General features: G+C 39.4%; 1 protein-coding gene across 13 annotated transcripts in view; it reads right to left on the bottom strand.

Moving 5' to 3' along the window:
• Positions 1–25,487, bottom strand: part of PDE4D (phosphodiesterase 4D) — a 1,566,198-nt gene that overhangs the window by 1,352,857 nt on the left and 187,854 nt on the right. Inside the window, exon 2 of one of the 13 annotated variants that reach the window (XM_063810426.1) lies at positions 23,872–23,920. The exons of the other annotated variants lie outside the window; for them this stretch is intronic. The gene's annotated coding sequence lies outside the window, so the exon portion shown is untranslated. The remainder of the gene's footprint in view (positions 1–23,871; positions 23,921–25,487) is intronic. 13 annotated transcript variants of the gene reach the window in all.

Genomic DNA, 25,487 nt, shown 5'->3' with positions numbered 1-25,487 from the left:
AACAAAGGAGAAGTATAATCTTTTTCGGAGAAGCAAATGCTAAGGGAATTCATTACCACCAGACCTGCGTTACAAGAAGTCCATTAGGAAGTACCAAATATGAAAAGAAAAGAACATTACCCACCACCATGAAAACACACTTAAGTACATAGATCACTGATACTATAAAGCAACTCCACAATCAAGTCTGCATAATAACCAGCTAACAACATGATGACAGAATCAACTCCACACATGTCAATGTTAACCTTGAGTGTAAATGGGCTAAATGTCCCAATTAAAAGACACAGAGTGGCAAGTTGAATGAAGAAACAAGACCTAACTGTATGCTATCTTCAAGAGACCCATCTCACATGCAGTGACCTCATAGGCTCAAAGTAAAGGAATGAAGAAAATTATACCAAGCAAGGCATGGGTTTGTATTATAATTTCAGACAAAATTGACTGTAAACTGACAATGATCAAAAAGACAAGGGCATTACATAATGGTAAAGGGCTCAATTCAATATGAAGACCTAACTATCCTAAATATATATGCATCCAACACAGGAGCACCCAGATTCATAAAACAAGTTCTTAGAGACCTACAAAGAGATTTAGATACCACATAATAATAGTGGGAGACTTCAACACCCTATTCACAGTATCAGATGGATCATTGAGGCAGAAAACTAACATAGATATATTCGAGACCTGAACTTAACACTTCACCTAATTGGCCTAACAGATATCTACAGAACTCTCCACCCAAAAATAACAGAATATACATTATTCTCATCTGCACATGGTACATACTCTAGAATCAACCACACAATGTGTCATAAAACAATTCTTAGCAAGTTCAAAAAAATGGAAATCATACCAACCACACTTTCAGACCACAGCTTAATAAAAATAGAGGCCGGGCGCGGTGGCTCACGCCTGTAATCCCAGCACTTTGGGAGGCCGAGGCGGGCGGATCACGAGGTCAGGAGATCGAGACCATCCTGGCTAACACGGTGAGACCCCGTCTCTACTAACAATACAAAAAATTAGCCGGGCGTGGTAGCGGGCGCCTGTAGTCCCAGCTACTCGGGAGGCTGAGGCAGGAGAATGGCGTGAACCCGGGAGGCGGAGCTTGCAGTGAGCCGAGATCGCGCCACTGCACTCCAGCCTGGGCGACAGAGCGAGACTCCGTCTCAAAAAAAAAAAAAAATAAAATAAAATAAAAAAATAAAAATAGAAATCAGTAGTATTAGTTTATTCTCACACAGCTATGAAGAAATATCTGAGACTGGGTAATTTATAAAGGAAGAAAGTTTCATTGACTCACAGTTCTGCACTCCTAGGAGGCCTCAGGAAACTTACAATCATGGCAGAAAGCAAAGGAAAGGCAGGCACCTTCTTCACAAGGTGGCAGGATGTAGTGAGTGCAAGCAGGAGAAATGCCAAATGCTTATAAAACCAACAGATCTCATGAGAACTCACTATCACAAGAACCACATGGAGGAAACCACCTCCATGATCCAATAACCTCCACCCGGTCCCACCCTTGACATGGGGATTATGACAATTACAACTCAAGGCAAGATTTGGGTGGGAACACAGAGCCAAACCATTTCATCGGTACTAAGGAAATCACTCAAAACCATACAATTACATGGAAAATAAGCAATCTGCTCCTGAATGACTTTTGGGTAAACATTGAAATTAAGGCAGAAATCAAGAAATTATTTGAAACTAATGAGAACAAAGATACAAGATACCAGAATCTCTCTCTTATCAATATTAAAGCAGTGTTAAGAGGAAAGTTTATAGTGCTAAATGCTCACATCAAAAAGTTAGGAAGATTTTAATTTAACAACATAACATCACACCTAGAGGAAACAGAAAAAGAGCAAACCAACCCAAAAGCTAGCAGAGGAAAGGAAATAACCAAAATCAGAACAGAATTGAATGAAATTGAAATGCAAAACAAAAAAAAATGAAAGATCAATGAATCCAGGAGTTGGTTTTTTGAAAGAATAAATAAAATTGATACACCACTAGCTAGACAAACAAAGAAAAAAAAAGAGAGATGATCCAAATAAACAAAATCAGAAATGATAAAGGGGACATTACCATCGACCCAACAGAAATACAAAAAACCCTCAGAGACTATAACGAACACCTTTATGCATACAAACTAGAAAACCTAGAATTTTTCGGGTAAATTCCTGGAAACATACAACCTCCCAAGATTGAACTAGGAATAAATTCAAATCCTGAACAGACCAATGACAAGTTCTGAAGCTGAATCAGTAATAAAACACCTACCAACCAGAAAAAGCCCAGGACTAGAAAGATTCACAGGCATATTCTACAGACATACAAAGAGCTGACTGGTACAATTCTATCTGAAACTATTCAAAAAACTGACTAGGAGGGACTCCTCCCTAACTCATTTTATGAGGCCAGCATCATTCTGATACCAAAGCCTGGAAGAAACAGAAGAAGGAAAGAAAACATCAGGCCAATAACCTTGATGAGCATAGGTGGAAAAATCCTCAAAAAATACTAGCAAACTATGTCCTGGATCCATCAGGACATCAAAAAGCTAATTCAGCATGATTAAGTAGACTTTATCCCTGGGATACAAAGTTAGTTCAACATACACAAATCAACACATGTGATTCATCACATAAACAGAACTAAAAACAGAAACTACATGATCACTTTGATAGATGAGGAAAAAGCTTTCAATAAAATTAAGCATCACTTCATTTTAAAAACCTTCAACAAACTAGGCATTAAAGGAACAAACTTCAAAATAACAACCATCTATAACAAACCCACAGCCAACATCATACTGAATAGGTAAAAGCTAGAAGCATTCCCCTTGAGAGCCAGCACAAGACAAGGATGCCAAATATCACTACTACTCTATTCAACACAATACTGGAACTCCTAGCCAGAACAATAGGCAAGAGAAAAAAATAAAAGGCATCCAAATAAGAACAGAGGAAGTCAAACTATCTGTATGCAGACAGTATGTTTTTTTTTTTTTTTTTTGAGATGGAGTCTTGCTCTGTCTCCCAGGCTGGAATGCAGTTGCACGATCTCGGCTCACTGCAACCTCCGTCTCCTGAGTTCAAGTAATTCTCCTGTCTCAGCCTCCCGAGTAGCTGGGATTACAGGAACATGCTGCCATGCCCAGCTGATTTTTTGTATTTTAGTAGAGACGGGGTTTCACCATGTTGCCCAGGCTGGTCTCGAACTCCTGAGCTCAGGAAATCCACCCACCTTAGCCTCCCAAAGTGCTGGGATTACAGGAGTGAGCCACTGCACCCGGCGGACAGTATGATTTTATTTTATTTATTATTATTATTATACTTTAAGTTTTAGGGTACATGTGCACAACGTGCAGGTTGGTTACATATGTATACATGTGCCATGTTGGTATGCTGCATCCATTAACTCATCATTTAACATTAGGTATATCTCCTAATGCTATCCCTCTCCCACAGCCCCACCCCACAACAGGCCCCGGTGTGTGATGTTCCCCTTCCTGTGTCCATGTGTTCTCATTGTTCAATTCCCACCTATGAGTGACAACATGCGGTGTTTGGGTTTTTGTCTTTGTGATAGTTTGCTGAGAATGATGGTTTCCAGCTTCATCCATGTCCCTACAAAGGACATGAACTCATCATTTCCTATGGCTGCATAGTATTCCATGGTGTATATGTGCCACATTTTCTTAATCCAGTCTATCATTGTTGGACATTTGGCTTGGTTCCAAGTCTTTGCTATTGTGAATAGTGCCGCAATAAACATACGTGTGCATGTGTCTTTATAGCAGCATGATTTATAATCCTTTGGGTATATACCCAGTAATGGGAAGGCTGGGTCAAAAGGTATTTCTAGTTCTAGATCCCTGAGGAATCGCCACACTGTCTTCCACAATGGTTGAACCAGTTTACAATCCCAACAACAGTGTAAAAGTGGTCCTATTTCTCCACATCCTTTCCAGCACCTGTTGTTTCCTGACTTTTTAATGATCGCCATTCTAACTGGTGTGAGATGGTATCTCATTGTGGTTTTGATTTGCATTTCTCTGATGGCTAGTGATGGTGAGCATTTTTTCATGTGTCTTTTGGCTACATAAATGTCTTCTTTTGAGAAGTGTCTGTTCATATCCTTCGCCTACTTGTTGATGGGGTTGTTTGTTTTTTTCTAGTAAATTTGTCTGAGTTCATTATAGATTTGGGATATTAGCCCTTTGTCAGATGAGTAGATGGCAAAAATTTTCTCCCATTCTGTAGGTTGCCTGTTCACTCTGATGGTAGTTTCTTTTGCTGTGCAGAAGCTCTTTAGTTTAACTAGATCCCACTTGTCAATTTTGGCTTTTGTTGCCATTGCTTTTGGTGTTTTAGACATGAAGTCCTTGCCCATGCCTATGTCCTGAATGGTAATGCCTAGGTTTTCTTCTGGGGTTTTTATGGTTTTAGGTCTAACATTTAAGTCTTTAATCCACCTTGAATTAATTTTTGTATAAGGTGTAAGGAAGGGATCCAGTTTCAGCTTTCTACATATGGCTAGCCAGTTTTCCCAGCACCATTTATTAAATAGGGAATCCTTTCCCCATTCCTTGTTTTTGTCAGGTTTGTCAAAGATCAGATGGTTGTAGATATGCAGCATTATTTCTGAGGGCTCTGTTCTGTTCCATTGGTCTATATCTCTGTTTTGGTACCAGTACCATGCTGTTTTGGTTACTGTAGCCTTGTAGTATAGTTTGAAATCAGGTAGCGTGATGCCTCCAGCTTTGTTCTTTTGGCTTAGGATTGACTTGGCAATGCGGACTCTTTTTTGGTTCCGTATGAACTTTAAAGTAGTTTTTTCCAATTCTTTGAAGAAAGTCATTGGTAGCTTGATGGGGATGGCATTGAATCGATAAATTACCTTGGGCAGTATGGCCATTTTCATGATACTGATTCTTCCTACCCATGATTATGGAATGTTCTTCTATTTGTTTGTATCCTCTTTTATTTCATTAAGCAGTGGTTTGTAGTTCTCCTTGAAGAGGTCCTTCACGTCCCTTGTAAGTTGGATTCCTAGATTTTATTCTCTTTGAAGCAATTGTGAATGGGAGTTCACTCATGATTTGGCTCTCCGTTTGTCTGTTATTGGTGTATAAGAATGCTTGTGATTTTTGCACATTGATTTTGTATCCTGAGACTTTGCTGAAGTTGCCTATCAGCTTAAGGAGATTTTGGGCTGAGACAATGGGGTTTTCTAGATATACAATCATGTCATCTGGAAACAAAGACAATTTGATTTCCTGTTTTCCTAACTGAATACCCTTTATTTCTTTCTCCTGCCTGATTGTCCTGGCCAGAACTTCTGACACTATGTTGAGTAGGAGTGGTGAGAGAGGGCATCCCTGTCTTGTGCCAGTTTTCAAAAGGAATGCTTCCAGTTTTTGCCCATTCAGTATGATATTGGCTGTGGGTTTGTCATAGATAGCTCTTATTATTTTGAGATACATCCCATCAATACATAATTTATTGAGACTTTTTAGCATGAAGGGTTGTTGAATTTTGTCAAAGGCCTTTTCTGCATCTATTCAGATAATCATATGGTTTTTGTCATTGGTTCGGTTTATATGCTGGATTATGTTTACTGATTTGCGTATGTTGAACCAGCCTTGCATCCCAGGGATGAAGCAGACTTGATCATGGTGGATAAGCTTTTTGATGTGCTGCTGGATTCGGTTTGCCAATATTTTATTGAGGATTTTTGCATCGATGTTCTTTAGGGATATTGGTCTAAAATTCTCTTTTTTTGTTGTGTCTCTGCCAGGCTTTGGTATCAGAATGATGCTGGCCTCAGAAAATGAGTGAGGGAGGATTCCCTCTTTTTCTGTTGATTGGAACAGTTTCAGAAGGAATGGTACCAGCTCCTCCTTGTACCTCTGGTAGAATTCGGCTGTGAATCCATCTGGTCCTGGACTTTTTTTGGTTGGTAAGCTGTTACTTATTGCCTCAATTTCAGAGTCTGTTTTTGGTCTATTCAGAGATTCAACTTCTCCTGGTTTAGTCTTGGGAGGGTGTATGTGTCCAGGACTTGATCCATTTCTTCTAGATTTTCTAGTTTATTTGCATAGAGGTGTTTATAGTATTCTCTGACGGTAGTTTGTATTTCTGTGGAATCGGTGGTGATATCCCTTTTATTATTTTTTATTGCATCTATTTGATTCTTCTCTCTTTTCTTCTTTATTAGTCTTGCTAGTGGTCTATCAATTTTGTTGATCTTTTCAAAAAACCAGCTCTTGAATTCATTGATGTTTTGAAGGGTTTTTTGTGTCTTTATTTCCTTCAGTTCTGCTCTGATCTTAGTTATTTCTTGCCTTCTGCTAGCTTTTGAATGTGTTTGCTCTTGCTTCTCTAGTTCTTTTAATTGTGATGTGAGGGTGTCAATTTTAGATCTTTCCTGCTTTTTCTTGTGGGCATTTAGTGCTATAAATTTCCCTCTACACACTGCATTGAATGTGTCCCAGAGATTCTGGTATGTTGTGTCTTTGTTCTCATTGGTTTCAAAGAACATCTTTATTTCTGCCTTCATTTCATTATGTACCCAGTAGTCATTCAGGAGCAGGTTGCTCAGTTTCCATGTAGTTGTGCAGTTTTGAGTGAGTTTCTTAATCCTGAGTTCTGATTTGATTGCACTGTGGTCTGAGAGACAGTTTGTTATAATTTCTGTTCTTTTACATTTGCTGAGGCGTGCTTTACTTCCAACTATGTGGTCAATTTTGGAATAAGTGTGGTGTGGTACTGAGAAGAATGTATATTCTGTAGATTTGGGGTGGAGAGTTCTGTAGATGTCTATTAGGTCTGCTTGGTGCAGAGCTGAGTTCAATTCCTGGACATCCTTGTTAACTTTCTGTCTCGTTGATCTGTCTAATGTTGACAGTGGGGTGTTAAAGTCTCCCATTATTGTGTGGGAGTCTAAGTCTCTTTCTAGGTCTCTAAGGACTTGCTTTATGAATCTGGGTGCTCCTGTATTGGGTGCATATATATTTAGGATAGTTAGCTCTTCCTGTTGAATTGATCCCTTTACCATTATGTAATGGCCTTCTTTGTCTCTTTTGATCTTTGTTGGTTTGAAGTCTGTTTTATCAGAGACTAGGATTGCAACCCCTGCCTTTTTTTGTTTTTCATTTGCTTGGTAGATCTTCCTCCATGCCTTTATTTTGAGCCTATGTGTGTCTCTGCACATGAGATGGCTTTCCTGAATACAGCACACTGATGGGTCTTGACTCTTTATCCAGTTTGCCAGTCTGTGTCTTTTAATTGAAGCAGTTAGCCCATTTACATTTAAGGTTAATATTGTTATGTGTGAATTTGATCCTGTCATTATGATGTTAGCTGGTTATTTTGCTTGTTAGTTGATGCAGTTTCTTCCTAGCCTTGACGGTCTTTACAATTTGGCATGTTTTTGCAGTGGCTGGTACTGGTTGTTTCTTTCCATGTTTAGTGCTTCCTTCAGGAGCTCTTTTAGGGCAGCCCTGGTGGTGACAACATCTCTCAGCATTTGCTTGTCGGTAAAGTATTTTATTTCTCCTTCACTTATGAAGCTTAGTTTGGCTGGATATGAAATTCTGGGTTGAAAATTCTTTTCTTTAAGAACGTTGAATATTGGCCCCCACTCTCTTCTGGCTTGTAGAGTTTCTGCCAAGAGATCCACTGTTAGTCTGATGGGCTTCCCTTTGTGGGTAACCCGACCTTTCTCTCTGGCTGCCCTTAACATTTTTTCCTTCATTTCAACTTTGGTGAATCTGACAATTATGTGTCTTGGAGTTGCACTTCTCAACGAGTACCTTTGTAGCATTCTCTGTATTTCCTGAATTTGAATGTTGGCCTGCCTTGCTAGATTGGGGAAGTTCTCCTGGATAATATCCTGCAGAGTGTTTTCCAACTTGATTCCATTCTCCCCATCACTTTCAGGTACACCAATCAGACATATATTTGGTCTTTTCACATAGTCCCATACTTCTTGGAGGCTTTGTTTGTTTCTGTTTATTCTTTTTTCTCTAAACTTCTCTTCTCACTTCATTTCATTCATTTGATTTTCCATCACTGATACCCTTTCTTCCAGTTGATCAAATTGGCTAATGAGGCTTGTGCCTTGGTCACATAGTTCTCGTGCCTTGGTTTTCAGCTCCATCATGTCCTTTAAGGACTTCTCTGCATTGGTTATTCTAGTTAGCCATTGGTCTTATCTTTTTTCAAGGTTTTTAACTTCTTTGCCATGGCTTCAAACTTCCTCCTTTAGCTTGGAGTAGTTTGATTGTCTGAAGCCTTCTTCTGTCAACTCGTCAAAGTCATTCTCCATCCAGCTTTGTTCCGCTGCTGATGAGGAGCTGCGTTCCTTTGGAGAAGGAGAGGTGCTCTGATTTTTAGTTTCCAGTTTTTCTGCTCTGTTTTTTCCCCATCTTTGTGGTTTTATCTACCTTTGGTCTTTGATGATGGTGACGTACACATGAGGTTTTGGTGTGGATGTCCTTTCTGTTTGTTAGTTTTCCTTCTAACAGTTAGGACCCTCAGCTTCAGGTCTGTTGGAGTTTGCTGGAGGTCCACTCCAGACCCTGTTTCCCTGGGTATCAGCAGCGGAGGCTGCAGAACAGTGGATATTGGTGAGCAGCAAATGTTGCTGCCTGATCGTTCCTCTGGAAGTTTTGTCTAAGAGGAGTACCCAGCCGTGTGAGGTGTCAGTCTGCCCCTACTGGTGGGTGCCTCCCAGTTAGGCTACTGGGGGTCAGGGACCCACTTGTGGAGGCAGTCTGTCCGTTCTCAGATCTCCAGCTGCATGCTGGGAGAACCACTACTCTCTTCAAAGCTGTCAGACAAGGACATTTAAGTCTGCAGAGGATTCTGCTGCCTTTTGTTTGGCTATGCCCTGCCCCCAGAGGTGGAGTCTACAGAGGCAGGCAGGCCTCCTTGAGCTGTGGTGGGCTCCACCCAGCTCGAGCTTCCCAGCCGCTTTGTTTACCTACTCAAACCTGGGCAATGGCGGGCGCCCCTCCCTCAGCCTTGCTGCCACCTTGCAGTTTGAACTCAGACTGCTGTGCTGGCAATGAGCAAGGCTCCATGGGCATAGGACCCTCCAAGCCATGCACAGGATATAATCTCCTGGTGTGCCATTTGCTAAGACTGTTGGAAAAGTGCAGTATTACGGTGGGAGTGACCTGATTTTTCCAGGTGCCGTCTGTCACCCCTTTCTTTGACTAGGAAAGGGAATTCCCTGACCCCTTGTGCTTCCTGGGTGAGGTGATGTCTCGCCCTGCTTCGGCTCACACTCGGTGCACTGCACCCACTGTCCTGCACCCACTTTCCGACACTCCCCAGTGAGATGAACCCGGTACCTCTGTTGGAAATGCAGAAATCACCCATCTTCTGCATCGCTCACGCTGGGATCTCTAGACTGGAGCTGTTCCTATTCAGCCATCTTGGCTCCACCCGTCAGTATGATTTTATACCTAGAAAACCCCATAGTCTCTGCCCAAAACCTCCTAGATCTGATAAACAACTTCAGCAAAGTTTCAGTGTACAAAATCAATATTCAAAAATCGGTAGCATTTCTATGCACCAATAACATCCAAGCTGAGAACCAAATCAAGAACACAATCCTACAATAGCCACAAAATAAATAAAATACTTAGGAATACAGCTAACCAGGGAGGTGAAAAATCTCTACAATGAGAATTACAAAACAATGCTCAAAGAAATCAGAAATAACACAATCCAATAAAAAAAATTCTACCATCATGTGTAGGAAGAATCAATGTTGTTAAAATGGTCATACTGCCCAAAGCAATTTACAGATTCAATGCCATTCCTGTCAAACTACCAATGACATTTTCCAAAAAATTTGAAAAACCCATTTTAAAATTCATATGGAACCAAAAAAGAGCCTGAATAGCTAAGGTAATCCTCAGCAAATGAATAAAGCTAGAGGCATCGTATTATCTGACTTCAAACTATACAAGTCAACAGTAACCAAAACAGCATGATACAGGTACAAAAACAGACATATAGACCAATGGAATAGACTGGAGAGCCCAGAAATAATACCACCCACATAAAATCATCTGATCTTTGACAAAGTCAACAAAGACAAGCAATGGGGAAAGGATTCCCCATTCAATAAATGGTGCTAGCCATATGCAGATTGATGCTGGACCTCTTTTTTATATCATATACAACAATTAACCCAAGATGAATTAAAGCCTTAAATGTAAAACCTAAAACTATAAAAATGCTGGAAGATAACCAACAAAATACTATTCTGGACTTTGGTCTTGGCAAAGATTTCATGACAAAGATGCCAAAAGCAATTGCAACAAAAATAAAACATTGACAAATGGTATCTAATTAAACTAATGAGCTTTTGCAAAGCAAAAGAAACTATCAATATACTAAACAGACAACCTGCAGAATGGGAGAAAATATTTGCAAACTATGCATCTGACAAAGGTCTAATATCCAGCATCTATAAGGAACTTATACAAATTAACAAGCAAAAAACAGCCCCATCACAAAGTGAGCAAAGGACATGAACAGACATTTTTCAGAAGAAGACACACACACAACCAACAAATATGTAAAAATGTTCAACATCAGTAATCATCAGGCCAATGCAAATCAAAACCACAATAAGATACTATCTCACACCAGTCAGAATGGCTATGATTAAAAAGTCAAAAAATACTGTTTTTTTTTTAATTTGCTGGCAAGGTTGCAGATAAAAGGGAACACTTACACACTGCTGGTTAGAATGTAATTTAGTTCAGCCATTGTGGAAAGCAGTTTGGTAATTTCTCCGAGAACTTAAGTCAGAACTACCATTCAACCCAGCAACCCCATTATTGGGCTTATACCCAAAGGAATATAAATAGTTCTACCTTAAAGACACATGTATGCATATGTTCATCACAGCACTATTCACAATAGCAAAGACATGGACTCAACCTAAATGTCCATCAGTGGTGGACTGCATAAAGAAAATGTGCTATATATACACCATGGAATACTATGCAGCCATAAAAAATGAGATCATGTCCTTTGCAGCAACATGGTTGAAGCTGGAGGCCATTATGCTAAGTGAACAAATGTAGGAACAGAAAACCAAATGCTGCATGTTCTCACTTACAAGTGGGAGCTAAACATTGAATATATATGGACACACATACACACACACACACACACAAAAAACCCTAACATATTTCAAACTTTTTCAGCTCTTTTCACACCTTTACCTCTCTTTCCTGTCCCCTCACCTTCAGCCAATAATACTGTCTCCAACCTTACAGGAAGATAGAATTCCCAGGAGGAGAACTTTCTTATCTTTCTCATACCAACCATGCAATTAAAGGCACTTCCGCAGATCCCTTTCTGCCTATTCCCCTTCTCATGAGCTAACACTACCCATTACCTATTTTCTCTCTGAAACAGCTGTCAGAGCCCTGTCAATTAAGTCTTTACCAATGGCTTTTAAGCATACTCAAGTCTCTTCCATCTTATCTAGAAAGTCTTCCCCAAATCCTACATGTCCTGTTCTTCTCTTCTTATAAGTTTTTTCTCTCTGTTCTCATTGCATCCAATTTTCCAGTCCTCACTCACTCTTCACTCTAGTCTACCTTTTTCCTCATAAAAAGGTTTCGCTAAAGTTGCCAATGACTTCCATGTCAATAACTCCAAAGAACTGGTTTAAACCTGTTATTTGAGCAGCATTTTATATTGCCGACCATCCGATCTTTATCAAAATATATCATCCTTTTATTTTTGTAACTCTAACTATCTTTGTGATATTCTTCCATCTCCTCTGTAGGTTGATCTTCGTTCACATATATGTGAGATTAAGTTCCTTAAAGCTTGGTTCCAGACTCTCCTTTCTTCTCACTCTTCTGTGTATCTCTAGGCAGTGGCATCTATGGCCATGATGTCATGTACCACCTGTACACTTATGATACACATGGGTGTATCTCCACTGTGGACCTCCACTCTAGGCTCCAGACACAGATTTAAGTGTCTACTTAATGTTTCGTTTCTCCCTCTCAAAGTCACCCCAAACCAAACATATCCAAAATTGAATTCAAAATCTGCCTTCCAAATCTGATCTGCTTCCAATGTCGCTATCCCAGTCAATGGTACCACCAACTGTCAGATAAACTTAGTATCAACCTTACTTTTTTGTTCTCCTGGCTTTTGTTTAATCTATCACTGATTTCTTCCCTTACCTCCTAACTACATCTGATACCCCTCCACTTCCCTCCATCTTTATACCACAGCTCTAGCCAAAGCTCTATCATATCTGGCCTTGTAACTTCAGCAATTCTCTGCTGGTCTTTCCCCAGCATACCTTGGCTTCTCACCAATACTTATGTGCCGAGCTAAAAAAGAGCTGTCTAAGTAACAAATATGACTTTGTCACTCAGTTATTTTCAGTGACTTTCCTTTGTTCTTGGGATTAAATATCCTTACTACCACCCCAAAGCCTTGCTTTGTCTGGCCTCTGGATGTCTCTTGGGCTTCAATTAGCATGATTACTGCCCCCCACCCCCCACCCCGCAGCCTCTCTCTCCTGAGGTCTCTCTGGCATTCTTTCAGTTCTCGGAATTTCAGTGCCCTGATCTGCTACAGGGTTTTGTCTCCTCTGCCCTCTGCTCCCATTCTTTACCTAGTTAATGCCTATTTACTTCCCAGCTATTCCCTCTGAGGTAATATGGCCCCAACAAGAACTAACTCTCTGATTAATTTCCTCTGGTAGCACCATGTGTCTGTCTTTGACGGTGCTTTTCAGCTCCAATTTTCTGTTTATTTCTATGAACGTTTGATTAAGTAAATGTCTCACTAAAAGGTAAATAAGCTGTATAAGGGCAGGACCTCATCTGTTTCCTTTACCACTCTATCTCCAAGACTTAGCTTAGCACCCAACATATTGCAAACACTCAAAAGAATTTTTGTTGAGTGAATGAACAAATGAATAAATTGACTATTTACTATTTTGTTCTCAGGGATGTGCTGTCTCTAAAATAGTCTGAATTTGAATATTTTCGAGACTGTAAGAGATTGTTTGTCTAACATTTTATTTTTCACACTGCACCTAACATCTGTCCTTATAATAAACTAGGAGCATCTCTGTTACAGGAATCATGTTCAGTAGTTTTTTATCCATAGGACCCAGCACAGTGCCTAAAAGATGATAGGTCTCAAAAAGTGTCTCTTGAAAGAACAGAACTGTCAATCCTAACTCAAAAATGCTCTATTGTATAGAGGCTAACTCCAGGCATGGTACTGTGCACCTGTAGTCCCAGCTATCAGGGAGGCTGAGGCGGGAGCATCACTTGAACCCAGGAAGCAGAGGTTGCAGTGAGCAAAGATGGTGCCACTGCACTCCAGCATGGATGACAGAGCGAGACTCCATCTCAAAACAAAGACAAAAACAAAAATAAAGAGAGGCTAACTGTGTAGACTGTGAAGTTAGCTTTCTGAACTCAAATTCTGGTTCTGTCACATACATGTCCAGGGACAAATTACTTAGCTTCCTTAAGTCTGTATAAAATGGAGGTGATAATACCTATGCCTCATATGGTTACTGTGAACCTCATATGGTTTCACAGAAGGATTTGTGAGATAATCCTATGAAACAACAGAAAACAAAGTATAGTCAACTATAGCTCTCAGAAAAATATGATTTCTAAAGAGATCTTATTCAGACTAGAAAACTCAAAGACATGGTAACCCAAAAGCTGGAAGATCCTGTGCACAATGACATAGAAGAGGAAAAAACTAAAAGAACATGGTGAGGCTCCCCAGGCTATAAGTTACAGCATTTCAAAAATAATTGCATTGGGGCAGTCATGGAACTAGAGAATGGATATTACATTCTAAGCCTTAAAAACAAACCAAAAGTCTCAATCACTTTATTCCCACTAAGATTCATTACATTGCCTCTATTATTCCCTAAGCTGATCCCTGAACCACCTAAGCCAAATGAGAACTAAACAATAGCTTAATGACTGGTCTGACAGGTTCTTCTGGGACAGAAGAAAAGCAATTATAGGGGGAAAATAACCTCAACCAACCTCCCACTTATTTAAGCAGCAGTTCAGCTATACTGCTTCTTAAAGATCTAAGATTTGTGCCTGATTGTATATATCCCTACAGGTAAAATAATATGATCTAATGGTCCCCTGAAAGTCTGCATGAAGAATTTCAGAAACTTTGTAGATGTCTTTGATGATTGATATTGTCCTTAATGGAAAGCAGAGGCAGTGGCCTTCCTTTAATAACAATCCATAAGATTTAAGAAATGGATGGGTAACTGTTTAAAAAATAAAAACTGATCTAAGAGAAACTACATAGAACTTTCCCTGACTCTCTTGTACTTTATTTTTTATTTTTTTGAGATAATTGTAGATTCACATGCAGTTATAAAAAATAATACAAAATCAGTGTATCTTTTACCCAGTTTTCCCCCATGGTAATAATATCACAACCAATATATTGACATTGATATGGTCAAGATATAAAACAGTTCCATTATCAGCAGGATCTCCCATGTTGCCCCTCTGATAGCCACACCCAGTTTCCTCCTATTCCTTCCCTTCTTAATCCCTAGCAACTACTAATCTACGCTAATCTGTTTTCCATTTCATAATTTTGTCATTTCGACAATGTCATATAATTTGAATCATATAGTATGCAACCCTTGGGGATTGGCTTTTTCCATTCAGCATAATTCTCTCAAGATTCATCTAGATCACTGTATGTATCAATAGTTTGTTTCTTTTATTGCTGAGTAGTATTCCATGGTGTAGATGTACCACAGTTTGTTTAATCATTCACCCACTGAAGGACATCTGTGTTGCTTCCAGTTTTAGGCGATTATAAATAAGACTGCTATAAACACTTACATACAGGTTTTTCTGTGAACACAGAAGTCTTTATTTCTCTGGGATAAATGCCCAGGAGTGCATTTACTGGATAGTGTAGTACTTACATGTTTAGTTTCTTAAGAAACTGCCAAACTCTTTTCCAGAGTGGCTGTACTATTTTACGTTCCCATTATCCATGTATGAGTGGCCCAGTTTCTCCACAACCTTGCAAGCATTTGCTCTTGTCATTACTTTTTATTTAACCATTCTGCTAGGTATCTCTGACTCTCCTTTAAAGGTAAAAGATAAGTATAAGGACTTGCCTAAAATCAGGGATAACACTAGACACTTTAATTCAGCAACTTAAATTTTGTCCTGTGTTTTTCCTAAAATATGATCAGCTAAATTCAGAAAATTTCACTCTTAGGCCATCAGAAAATTTTAAGAATTAAGTAAGGATGAACAACCAGTCAAGTGACCCAATTTCACCTGAAACATTCCATCAGGTACATAATGTTTCTTATGACTTTTTATCTCATTTAGAACTACTATTTGTTACTGTGATTCTCTTAAGCAAATGGTTTTGCCCACACAGAGCTATTCGCTCACTGACACAGGTTTAACCGGTTAAAGAACTCACAGATTGTTTCTCACTATTAACAGATACTATATTGTTTTACCATCAGTTATACCTTACTTCTGCTTCTATCTTTACAACCGCAGGCTTCGGTCATTTTTAAAGTCGTTCAAGTTTAGATTGCATTGACATTAAATCAAATTATAGAGGACAAACAACTATTTATTTTCACTGAAGTAGAAACAGTAAAAAGTTCCCAGGCTTTCTCTCCTACTTTTAGATAGGTCTTTTTCAGAAGCTTCCTATCTCCCTAAGAAGTCTGAGAGTTATTACAATTTCTTTATCCCCTGCTTACATATCCCATGCCATAGAAAACCGTTTAATAGAACCTACTGTAGCAGAGGCAAAACTTTACCTCTGCTCTCTTAGAGTCCCAGGTAGACCTGATAATGAAATTGACATAAGATAGATTAATAGGAGAAAAGCACATAACTTTTACATGACACAGGAGCCCTCATAAGGAAATGAAGACCCAAACAAGTGGCCAAACCTAAATGCTGTTATACTTGGTTGAATAAAGAGAGGCAATTGTGGAAAAGTAACTAAATTACATGTGAAGACTAAAGGAAGATCAATAAGAATATTTTAACAAGGTCTGTGTGTACAGGATTCTTCTGGCTATGACTCCTTGTCAAAGAATGTTTCTTTTCTCTTCGTAGTAGGAGAGCAACTTTCACATGTGAGTTTTTATCTCCTGTTTTCAGGGGGAAGAAAAAGAAAATGATTAGACTGCCCTTTTTGCATCTGCTGTTATTCAAGTGCCCTTAGTTCAAACTAATCCTTATACCAAAATGGCATATTCTGGGGTGCATATTCTGCCATCCTTCACTACTAAATAACAGAACATATGCTTACCTATGTACCAGCTATTTAATTTCTGGTATATGCCAAACAGAAACGTGTATGTGCGAGCCAAAACAAATCTACAAAAATCTTTCTACCAGCATTATTTGTAATAGTCCAAATGGAAAACAGTCCAAGTTTCCATCAACAGAAGAATGCACACCTAAACTGCCATATAGAAAATATATAGTGAAATATTATACAGCAATGAAAATGAAACAGTAGTTTTACTGTTATAGGCAACAATATAGATGAGTATCGCAAACATTTATGTGGAAGTTACATGGATATATTCAGTATATGAGAATTCATCACACTGAGCAAATGATTTTTATGTTTTTTCTACATTTCTATTAAACCTAACATAATAGCTTCTATAAATATAATTTTTAAAAACATGAGTAAAGAAATCAAAATAAGAATGATGATCATGACAATGATGATGATAGAATCTTTCCTCTGACCTCAGATAATTGTCACCAGCCTATTTTCACAAAAGTACAACCCTCCTTATTGGGCATTAGAATTCAGAGTCCTGGTTTTAACAAACTGTTCATATGGCTCGATATCTAGCTCTAGTCACTGGGAGACTAAGGCAATTTGACCTCCTTCCATACAATGACTAAAGGGACACAATGGGGTGTGGTTGGCAGCACCTAGGTAAGTAAATAATAATGTTCTGGGGAAAGGAGATTTTATGAAGTTTTGGTCACTCTTTCTGAGAAGAGTCCATTCTTCTGGCTCTCCAAGGGAAAAAGACAGGATCCCAGTTATTATCTCCCAAATGGCAATATTATCTGACCAATTTTTGAACTTTATACAAATGGAATCAAGTCATTCTGTATGTACTTTTTTAATTGATTTAGTCAACATTATGTTTATTATATTCATCTATATTGTTGCCTATAGCAGTAAAACTACTGTTTCATTTTCATTGCTGTATAATATTTCACTATATATTTGCTATATGGCAGTTTAGGTATACATTCTTCTGTTGATGGAAACTTGGAATGTTTTCCATTTGGATTATTACAAATAATGCTGGTATAAAGATTTTGTAGATTTTTTTGGGCTCATGCATATATGTTTCTGTTTGGCACATACCAGAAATGAAATAGCTAGTACATAGGTAAGCATATGTTCTGTTATTTAGTAGTGAAGAATGGCAGAATATGTACCACAGAATATGCCATTTTGGTATAAGGATTAGTTTGAGCTAAGGGCACTTGAATAACAGCAGATGCAAAAAGGGCACCCTAATCTTTTCCCTTTTTTCCCTGAAAACAGGAGATAAAATCTCACATGTGAAAGTTGCTGTCTTTCTGCCAGGAGAAAAGAAACATTCTTTGATGGGGAGTCACAACTAAGAGAATTCTGTACACACAGACCTTGTTAAAATAATTCTTATTGATCTTCCTTTAGTCTTCCCACATAATTTAGTTACCTTTTCACAATCGTCTCTCTTTGTTCAACCAAGTATAAAAGCATTTAGGTTTGGCCACTTGTTTGGGTCTTCATTTCCTTATGAGGGCTCCTGTGTTATGTAAAACTTACATGCTTTTACCTATTAATGTGGTTTAGTGGTGTCCCCACCCAAATCTCATCTTAAACTGTAGTTCCCATAATCCCCATGTGTCATGAGAGGGACCCAGTAGGAGGTCACTGAATCATGGGTGGGGGGTTACTTCCATGCAGTTCTTATAATAGTGAGTGAGTTCTCATGGGATCTGATGGTTTTACAAAGGGCACTTCCCCTGCTTTGCTCAGCACTTCTCCTTGCTGCCACCATGTAAAGAAGGACATGTTTGCTTCCTCTTCCTCCATGATTGTAGGTTTCCTGAATCCTCCTCAGATCTTCAGAACTGCGAGTCAATTAAACCTCTTTCCTTTATACATTATGCAGTCTCAGGTATGTCTTTATTAGCAGCATGAGAATGGACTAATATACCTATTAATCTACCATATGTCAATTTCACCTGGGACTCTAAGAGAGCAGAGGTAAAGTTCTGCCTCTGCTACAATAGATTCTATTAAATGGTTTTCTGTGTGATGGGATATGTAAGCAAAGGGTAAAGAAATTGTAATAACTCTTAGACTTCTTAGGGAGATAGGAAGCTTCTAAAAAAGACCTATCTAAAAGTCGGAGAGAAAGCCTAGGAACTCTTTACTGTGCCCACTCTCGGTGAAAATATATAGTTGTTTGTCCTCTATGATTTGATTTAATGTCAATGCAATCTAAACTTGAACGACTTTAAAAATGACCAAAGCCTGCAGTTGTAAAGATAGAAGCAGAAATGAGGTATAACTGATGGTAAAATAACATAATAGCCATTAATGGTGAGAAACAACCTGTGAGTTCTTTAACCAGTTAAGCCTGTGTCAGTGAGCAAACAGCTCTGCGTGGGCAAAACCACTTGCTTAAGAGAATCACAGTAACAAATAGTTCTAAATGAGATAAAAAAGTCACTCTGGGAGGGTACACAGTGACTACACTCTTTGTGAGTCTCCAAGCAGGTAGATACAATTACGGTATAGAGGAAAATGTAAGATTTTTGTGAAAGGAAACTTTGATCTGATACCTTAATGCTAGAACTTTTTTGAAAAAGTAGTTAATGACTCAATTATGATGGCAGTCCATTGTCATTCTGTAAAAATTCATTAAGTATTCTATGTATCAGGCATTGTGTTAGATGTGATGATATAATGGTAAACAAGAGAGACACAAAGCCTGTGCGCAAATGAGCCTACAGTTTAGCAAGCAAGACAGACAAATAAGCCCAAACAATTAAGTGTACAAATGGGAGCACATGGGGAAAATACCAAATGAGCCTATAGCAGGAATTAGGGAAGTATGTTCCATGGCTTTCTGCCAACAGCAGAGAATGGTCTTGGCATCCATGATAAGTGGGGGTGAGCAGAGGGACAGACCAAGCCCCAGGACAGCACACCAACCATTCCAGGAGCCAGCATGGGTGGCCCACACACATGGAAGAACTACAGCCGAGACAAGCAGGGCCGCACCAACAGAGGGACCCTGCCAATCAACTCCTGCGAAACAGGCATTCTCACAACTTCTTGAATCACCTTAATACTCAGAGTTTGTGCCATTTTTAAGTAAGAAAAGAAAAACATTTTGGACTACAGAAGCATATATGGTGTTTATTAATATTTTCTTTGAGCAAAAGTTTGTTCTGGGACATTTGAGTCCTTGCTAGCCAGAACATTTGCAGCAATTTACTAAACTGACAAATGAAGAGATAAGCCCAAAAGCTACATGGCCACAGGGAGATCAACACATCCATCCAGTACAGATGGATCAGGAGTGAACTGTCCCTTTCAGTATATTTGACATGAAATTCCTCACCTACACCACTGTTGTATTGTATATACCATTAATAGTAAAGGTGAATAAATACATAAATAATAAATAACTAGTAAAGGTGAATAAATGGTCTGTTTTGTTAGTTACTCAGCAAATATTTATTGCATGTCACCAAGTGCAAGGACCAGGCTAGGTTCTGGAAAGAACTGGGAAATTATAAAAGCAAAGATACTGATCACAGGCAGCATAACAAGGTAGAAAAATACATGCACTTTAGAGCTCAATCACCTAAGGTTTAATCTCAGCTCAACTTCTTACCAAGTCAGTTGCCTTGGGTCTGTTACTTAACTCCCCTGAGCCTCATTTCCCTGTCCCATAATGTGACAGTAGAACACTACCCTGAAGTGTTCTGCAGGATTAAATGAGGTAACATATGCAACGCGCCTAAGAAAAGCCCTGCACCAGAATTTACTTATTCAGAAGAAGCTGGCCCCCAGGCTCTCTCCTACCCCTCCTTCTCTTCATGCCAACTTATTCTTTCACTGAGATATGCAAACTTATGTATGGACACCATGGTTTCTCATTCATTCACATTCCCTGCCCCTTGGCCTCCCTTTGTGTGGAATGCAAACTTCCCTCTGAAGGATAGACCTGTGTCTTGGTTTTGGACTACCTGGCAGGAAATTCTAGAGTCCAGATACCTAGACCATGGCTTACATGGGAGGGTTAGGGGATATGATTACTTGGACTTACAGAATGCTCACCCTGTGGGGAAGGGGAAGGCAAGAGGAGGGTTTAATTAGGATCCTCTGAAATGCCGGGCTGGGCAGGGAATATTCTTGCTCAAGTCTAAGGGCAGTATGGTTTAGAAGTAAATTCTATGGGAGTATAAGAATTTTAAGTAATAGTCTTTCTACCAGACTATTTCACTGATTGTGTTTCTACAACAATCATCTTTCCTTAGCTACTCTGCTTCAGTAGCTATTTTATAGGAATGCTACTCATGTTCCTGCCTTTTCTTGCTTTGAAACTCACTCTGAATCTCTAACAAGTCCAAGGTCTTGAGGTGCTTGTTCATTGTTCTGTGCATCTCACTCTAGCTGTTGGATAAAAGAAAATATTACCTAAACCGTATTCACTGTGGTTGCTGTTAGTGTGTGGATTTAAATAACTCTTCCAGCTACTATTAAACATACTTCGTATAATGACAACTTAGAGGTGGAAAAAGTTCTAGAAATTTAAGCCTAAGTCCAAACATTGAATTTTTTTTTTAATTTAAATTTAAGGTTTAGATTCAGCGAGTACATATGCAGGTTTGTTACAGGGATACACTGCATGATGCTAAGGTTTGGGCTTCTATTGATCCTGTTGTCCAGATAGTGAACATAGTATCCAAAAGGAAGTTGTTTAGCCCTTGCCCCCCTCCCTCTCTGTTTTTGGAGTCCCCAGTATCTATTGTTTCCATCTTTATGTCTGTGTGTGTCCAGCTACTTATAAGCAGCTACCACTAATAAGTGAAAAGATGGGATATTTGGTTTTCTGTTTTTCACATTAATTCATTTATGACAATGGGTTCCAGCTGCATCCATGCTGCTACAAAGGACATGATTTTATTATTTTTATGTCTGCATAGTATTCCACCCACACTGCATATGTACCACAGGGAAATGGAAGTTATAAAATTACAAGAAAAAAATCAACAGTATCCAAATTCTAATAAAGATTATTAGCTATCTTTATAGCCACAACCACATAATTGACCAAAATATATTCACTCAAATTTATAACAACAGAATTATTAATCACTCAATTCAGTGGCCATATGTAGCTATGGCTATGAGTTATTTATCACTCAGTGGTTATATATAGATATGGCTATGAGTCATTTTAAAAAAAAGAGCCTTCTCTCTGTCAAGGAGACATGATACATCGAAAAGTCAGAAACAGAAGAGTCAAAATCCCTAACAGAGAAGTCAAAGGGTAGAATATGCTGAGATCAGGAATTATAATTCATGCTCTGTGCCAGGATAATCCAGGTATAGCATCCTGACATCCAAGGGGCATATGCAAAGCTTGGTGCAAGCTGCCCAGGCCAAGGTTGGCTCTAAGGCAGATGCAGGAAGGTCAACCAGCTGGCTGGTTAAAAGGAAACGACGACCTTCCCCTAGGTCTCTTCATTACCCTGATATATTCTCCTTGTTCAGGGATAACTAGATCCACTTAACTCTTCTCCTACAAAGATTCATTCATCTCTTCTCCTAGTTCAGGTATGACTCGCTCCCCTCACTGATTCACTCCGGGGCTCATCTTTAAAATACAGATGCAAACAGGCTGAAATATCCCCAAGGCTAACAGCTTAAAATATATTAAAGATGAATAAGTGCACCTGGGGCTTCAAGGACTAATGCCATAAAACTGTCATCATTTCCCACCAAACGTTATTTCACCCACTCACTTGATGTACATCTGTGGCCTGTTCACACTGCATATGGCTGCGGACAGAAAATGCCTCAGTTCAAAACTGACACAGTGGGTCTGGAAGAGGCTTCTGCTGTGGCGTTCTCTCTCTGGTTTTAGCTCCGAACCTTGTCACCCTAACATAAGGACGATGAACAAGCCCACGTGGAGGCTCAGAAGGTTCCAAATATGGTTCCAACTCTGTGTCTGACTAACTAATGTGTGGCCTGAGCAAAGTATTATTTAAAAATCTAAAATGCCAAAAGCAACTACTCTATTTCTGCTACATTTAAACCTGTCAATCACGCCCCAAACTTCTACCAGCTTCCTCAATTCACCACATGCATTATGTGTGAGCTGCATCCATCCACACCTGTTGTTACAACTTTCCATTTGATTGCAAATAATTCCAATTCATCATAACTCACAAATCTCACCCATTTCCACAAGCAAACTTCAGGTTTTTTTTCAACATGAGGTTGAAAGAGAAGAGGGAAAGAGTGGAGGAAAAGGAGAGAAAAGAGAGAAAAAATACGGAAATACACAACGGGTCAATATCAAGTCCAGATAAGCTTTCTTCATGGCTGTCACACACAAAAGCACTGTGGCTCTCAGGGTCACCCTTTCTGTCCTAGCCACAGTGCCCAATCACTGATTCATTCTCACAATATCAATCAACACACAGCTTTGCTGCCATAACTGGATGTAGTCATTCCTTCCCAATGTCAATGTCTATGTGTTTTTTCTTTCTCAATCATAATATGATATCAAGGTCTCTCCACATTTCTGTTATCTGGATGTCTTCCTAATTTTATCTTCTTGAAGACTTGGTTATGTAAACAAGTCCTGTATACATCATGAAAAGGCAAATTCTGGTAGCCCACATTCAATCATTATTGATTACTAGTGCCCTACTGATAACTCCTTCTGATTTGATAACAACTCACCCCAGCCTGACTCCCAATGGACCCACCTAATAATGATCATCTTCCAATTTGAGAAGCTAATAACATTAACTTGTTCATCTTGTCAAGCTAGTGAGTAAGGGAATAGAATAATTATTGTAAATCACATTACAGACCTCAGGCAAAGTTCATCGCAGTGATCCCAGTAGCCACAGGGTAATGTCTCTAAGCATCAGGATTTCTGAGTCATCTCCTGCTCTGACTTCATGCCTAGCCCTTCTTCCAGAATTACACAAGATGTGTCCTCTAATTCCCCACTTATAGAGTCCCTGTGGGTCCTTTATCCCATTGTGGGTAGTATTTCCTATTTAGGAGACACAAGCCCAGCACACTCAAGCCACTGCCCCCGAGAGCTGCTGAGTCCATTCAGCTGCCAGGATGGAAAAAACTCTGAAAGGGAGGAAACTAGTTTTCTTGTAAACTTGTGTTTTACCCTCCCAGTTGCTCTTAATGATGCTAAGACTCCCCAAATAAGTATAAAGAGAAAAGAAGGAATAAATACGATTCTAGATTTCCTACCCCTGTTTCCATAAGAGTAATTTTGCCTTCACCTGCTTTATTTTGTGCATTCCATATAATTTTTTAATGGATTCCATTTACAACCTAATGACAGTCTGAAAACAGCTGAACAGGGTGACCTTCTAGTCCCAGTCTCCTATATATAGCAAAATACACCAAAGGCCTGTTCTAGGAGTATGAGCAGAAGAGACAGCCACCTGTATGCAATGTGATTTAAAAAATAAAAGATGCCTACCCCAAATCATCTCCTTCCCATGCTCCTTGCAATTTCCAAATTCTTCACACTGTCAGAGATAAAGGAAGCCAGACACTAGTTAAAGTGCGGAGGACAGGTTTGAACCACTAATACGCTATTGCAATAGGGAAGGGAGTGCAGTGTGAACTGAACTCAACCTTGATTTGCACAGAGGAGACTGTGTATTTCAGAAGAGGAATGAGAGAGTAGAAAAGGGAAGGGGTGAGAGCAGGCTCAGTGAAGTCAGAGAAGTGAAAAATTACAAAGGGTTGGTCAACATTACAGTTGATTAGACAATTATGGGAGTTAGGATTCTATCTGCCCAGATACCAAAAGACAGAGGCCCTCTCTCTCCTGATGGTTACTTTTTAGAAGAATGGCTCTCGGGTCCTTGAGAAAGACACTCTTGAGCAGTAGGAAGTGCATATATTTATCAAAGGTTACAGGGCAAGGATTCACAATTGTAAGCCCTTTTTAGTAAATGCTCTAAGAAAGGGTGGTTGGGCCTAGCTCCAGGGTGTTGGCTAGAAGAAATAGTAAACTCTCCTGGCAGCCTTGAGCTTCCTCAGGCAGGCATCCTAAGTGGGGTAGGGTAGTCCTAGGGACGTGGCCTTGAGCTGTTAGAAATTATTCTAGTGTTTGTGTAAGTCTTTTAATGTGGGGCACGAGTGGATGAAATCATTTGTGTTGAGAATCTGTAGTTCTGATAGGAAGTCAAGGCCTAGTCAAGAAGGGGGTTCAGAAGAGCATGGCCAAAGTTTGGTAAGTTAAGAGAATCTTTGTCAACACCTAGAAACCAAAGATGCTATTTTTAAGTCATTAACTGATAGCAATAATATGTCAAGTAATTTTAAACTTGTGTCCCTTTACTGATATTAAACTATTATCAAGCAGCTTAGCAGCATGGTCACTTGGTCAGGGCTCTGGGGTTGGAGACAGCCTCACAGGGTAGGTTATTGGAGAGCGAGGAAAAGAATGAAGAATTCCAGACACAACTGCTACCACTCCGACCAAACACTGACAACTTATTTCCAAGTAACTGTCCTGCCAAGCTTGCTTTAAAACAGAAAGGTAAGACTTACGGTAGTATAAACAGTGGACTTGCCAAAAGTCTTTTAAAATAGTTTATTCTTTTATGTAGAGTAAGAAGAACCCACTTGGAAGTTTCTTTCCTTGGCATTGCTTAGTAAGCCCTTTTGTTCCAATAATATATAGATAAACTAGAGGTCAGTCATTTTAATTGTTACCAACTTGAATTTTACTGTAAATATGTGTTTGTGGCATGGCTATCCTGAGAAATAGCAAGTACTCACTTTGATAACTCAGCAAAAGTTCATTTTCTTAAGGGTAGAACCCTAGTGTGTGCTTCCCCCTTTTCCACAGACCACATCCACCTATTTCAGGGTGCCCGTGCTTCCTGAGTCCCATTCCTCCACAGCACAATTTGGCTGCAAGCTGCCCAGATAGAACTGGTTTATAAACTGGAAAGCCAAGAACTTCAGTCTTCAAAGCAGGCTCGCATATGTTGTTCATGTACAAACAAGTGAATTCTTACTTCATACAAAAATCTCACTCCCTCCTCTCTTTTTAGGTTGTCACAAAGTGTCTGAATGGCT

The sequence above is a fragment of the Pan troglodytes genome, chromosome 4 (assembly GCF_028858775.2).
Source record: "Pan troglodytes isolate AG18354 chromosome 4, NHGRI_mPanTro3-v2.0_pri, whole genome shotgun sequence".
NCBI classification, from domain to species: Eukaryota; Metazoa; Chordata; class Mammalia; order Primates; family Hominidae; genus Pan; species Pan troglodytes.
This window is presented reverse-complemented; position numbering and strand designations above follow the sequence as displayed.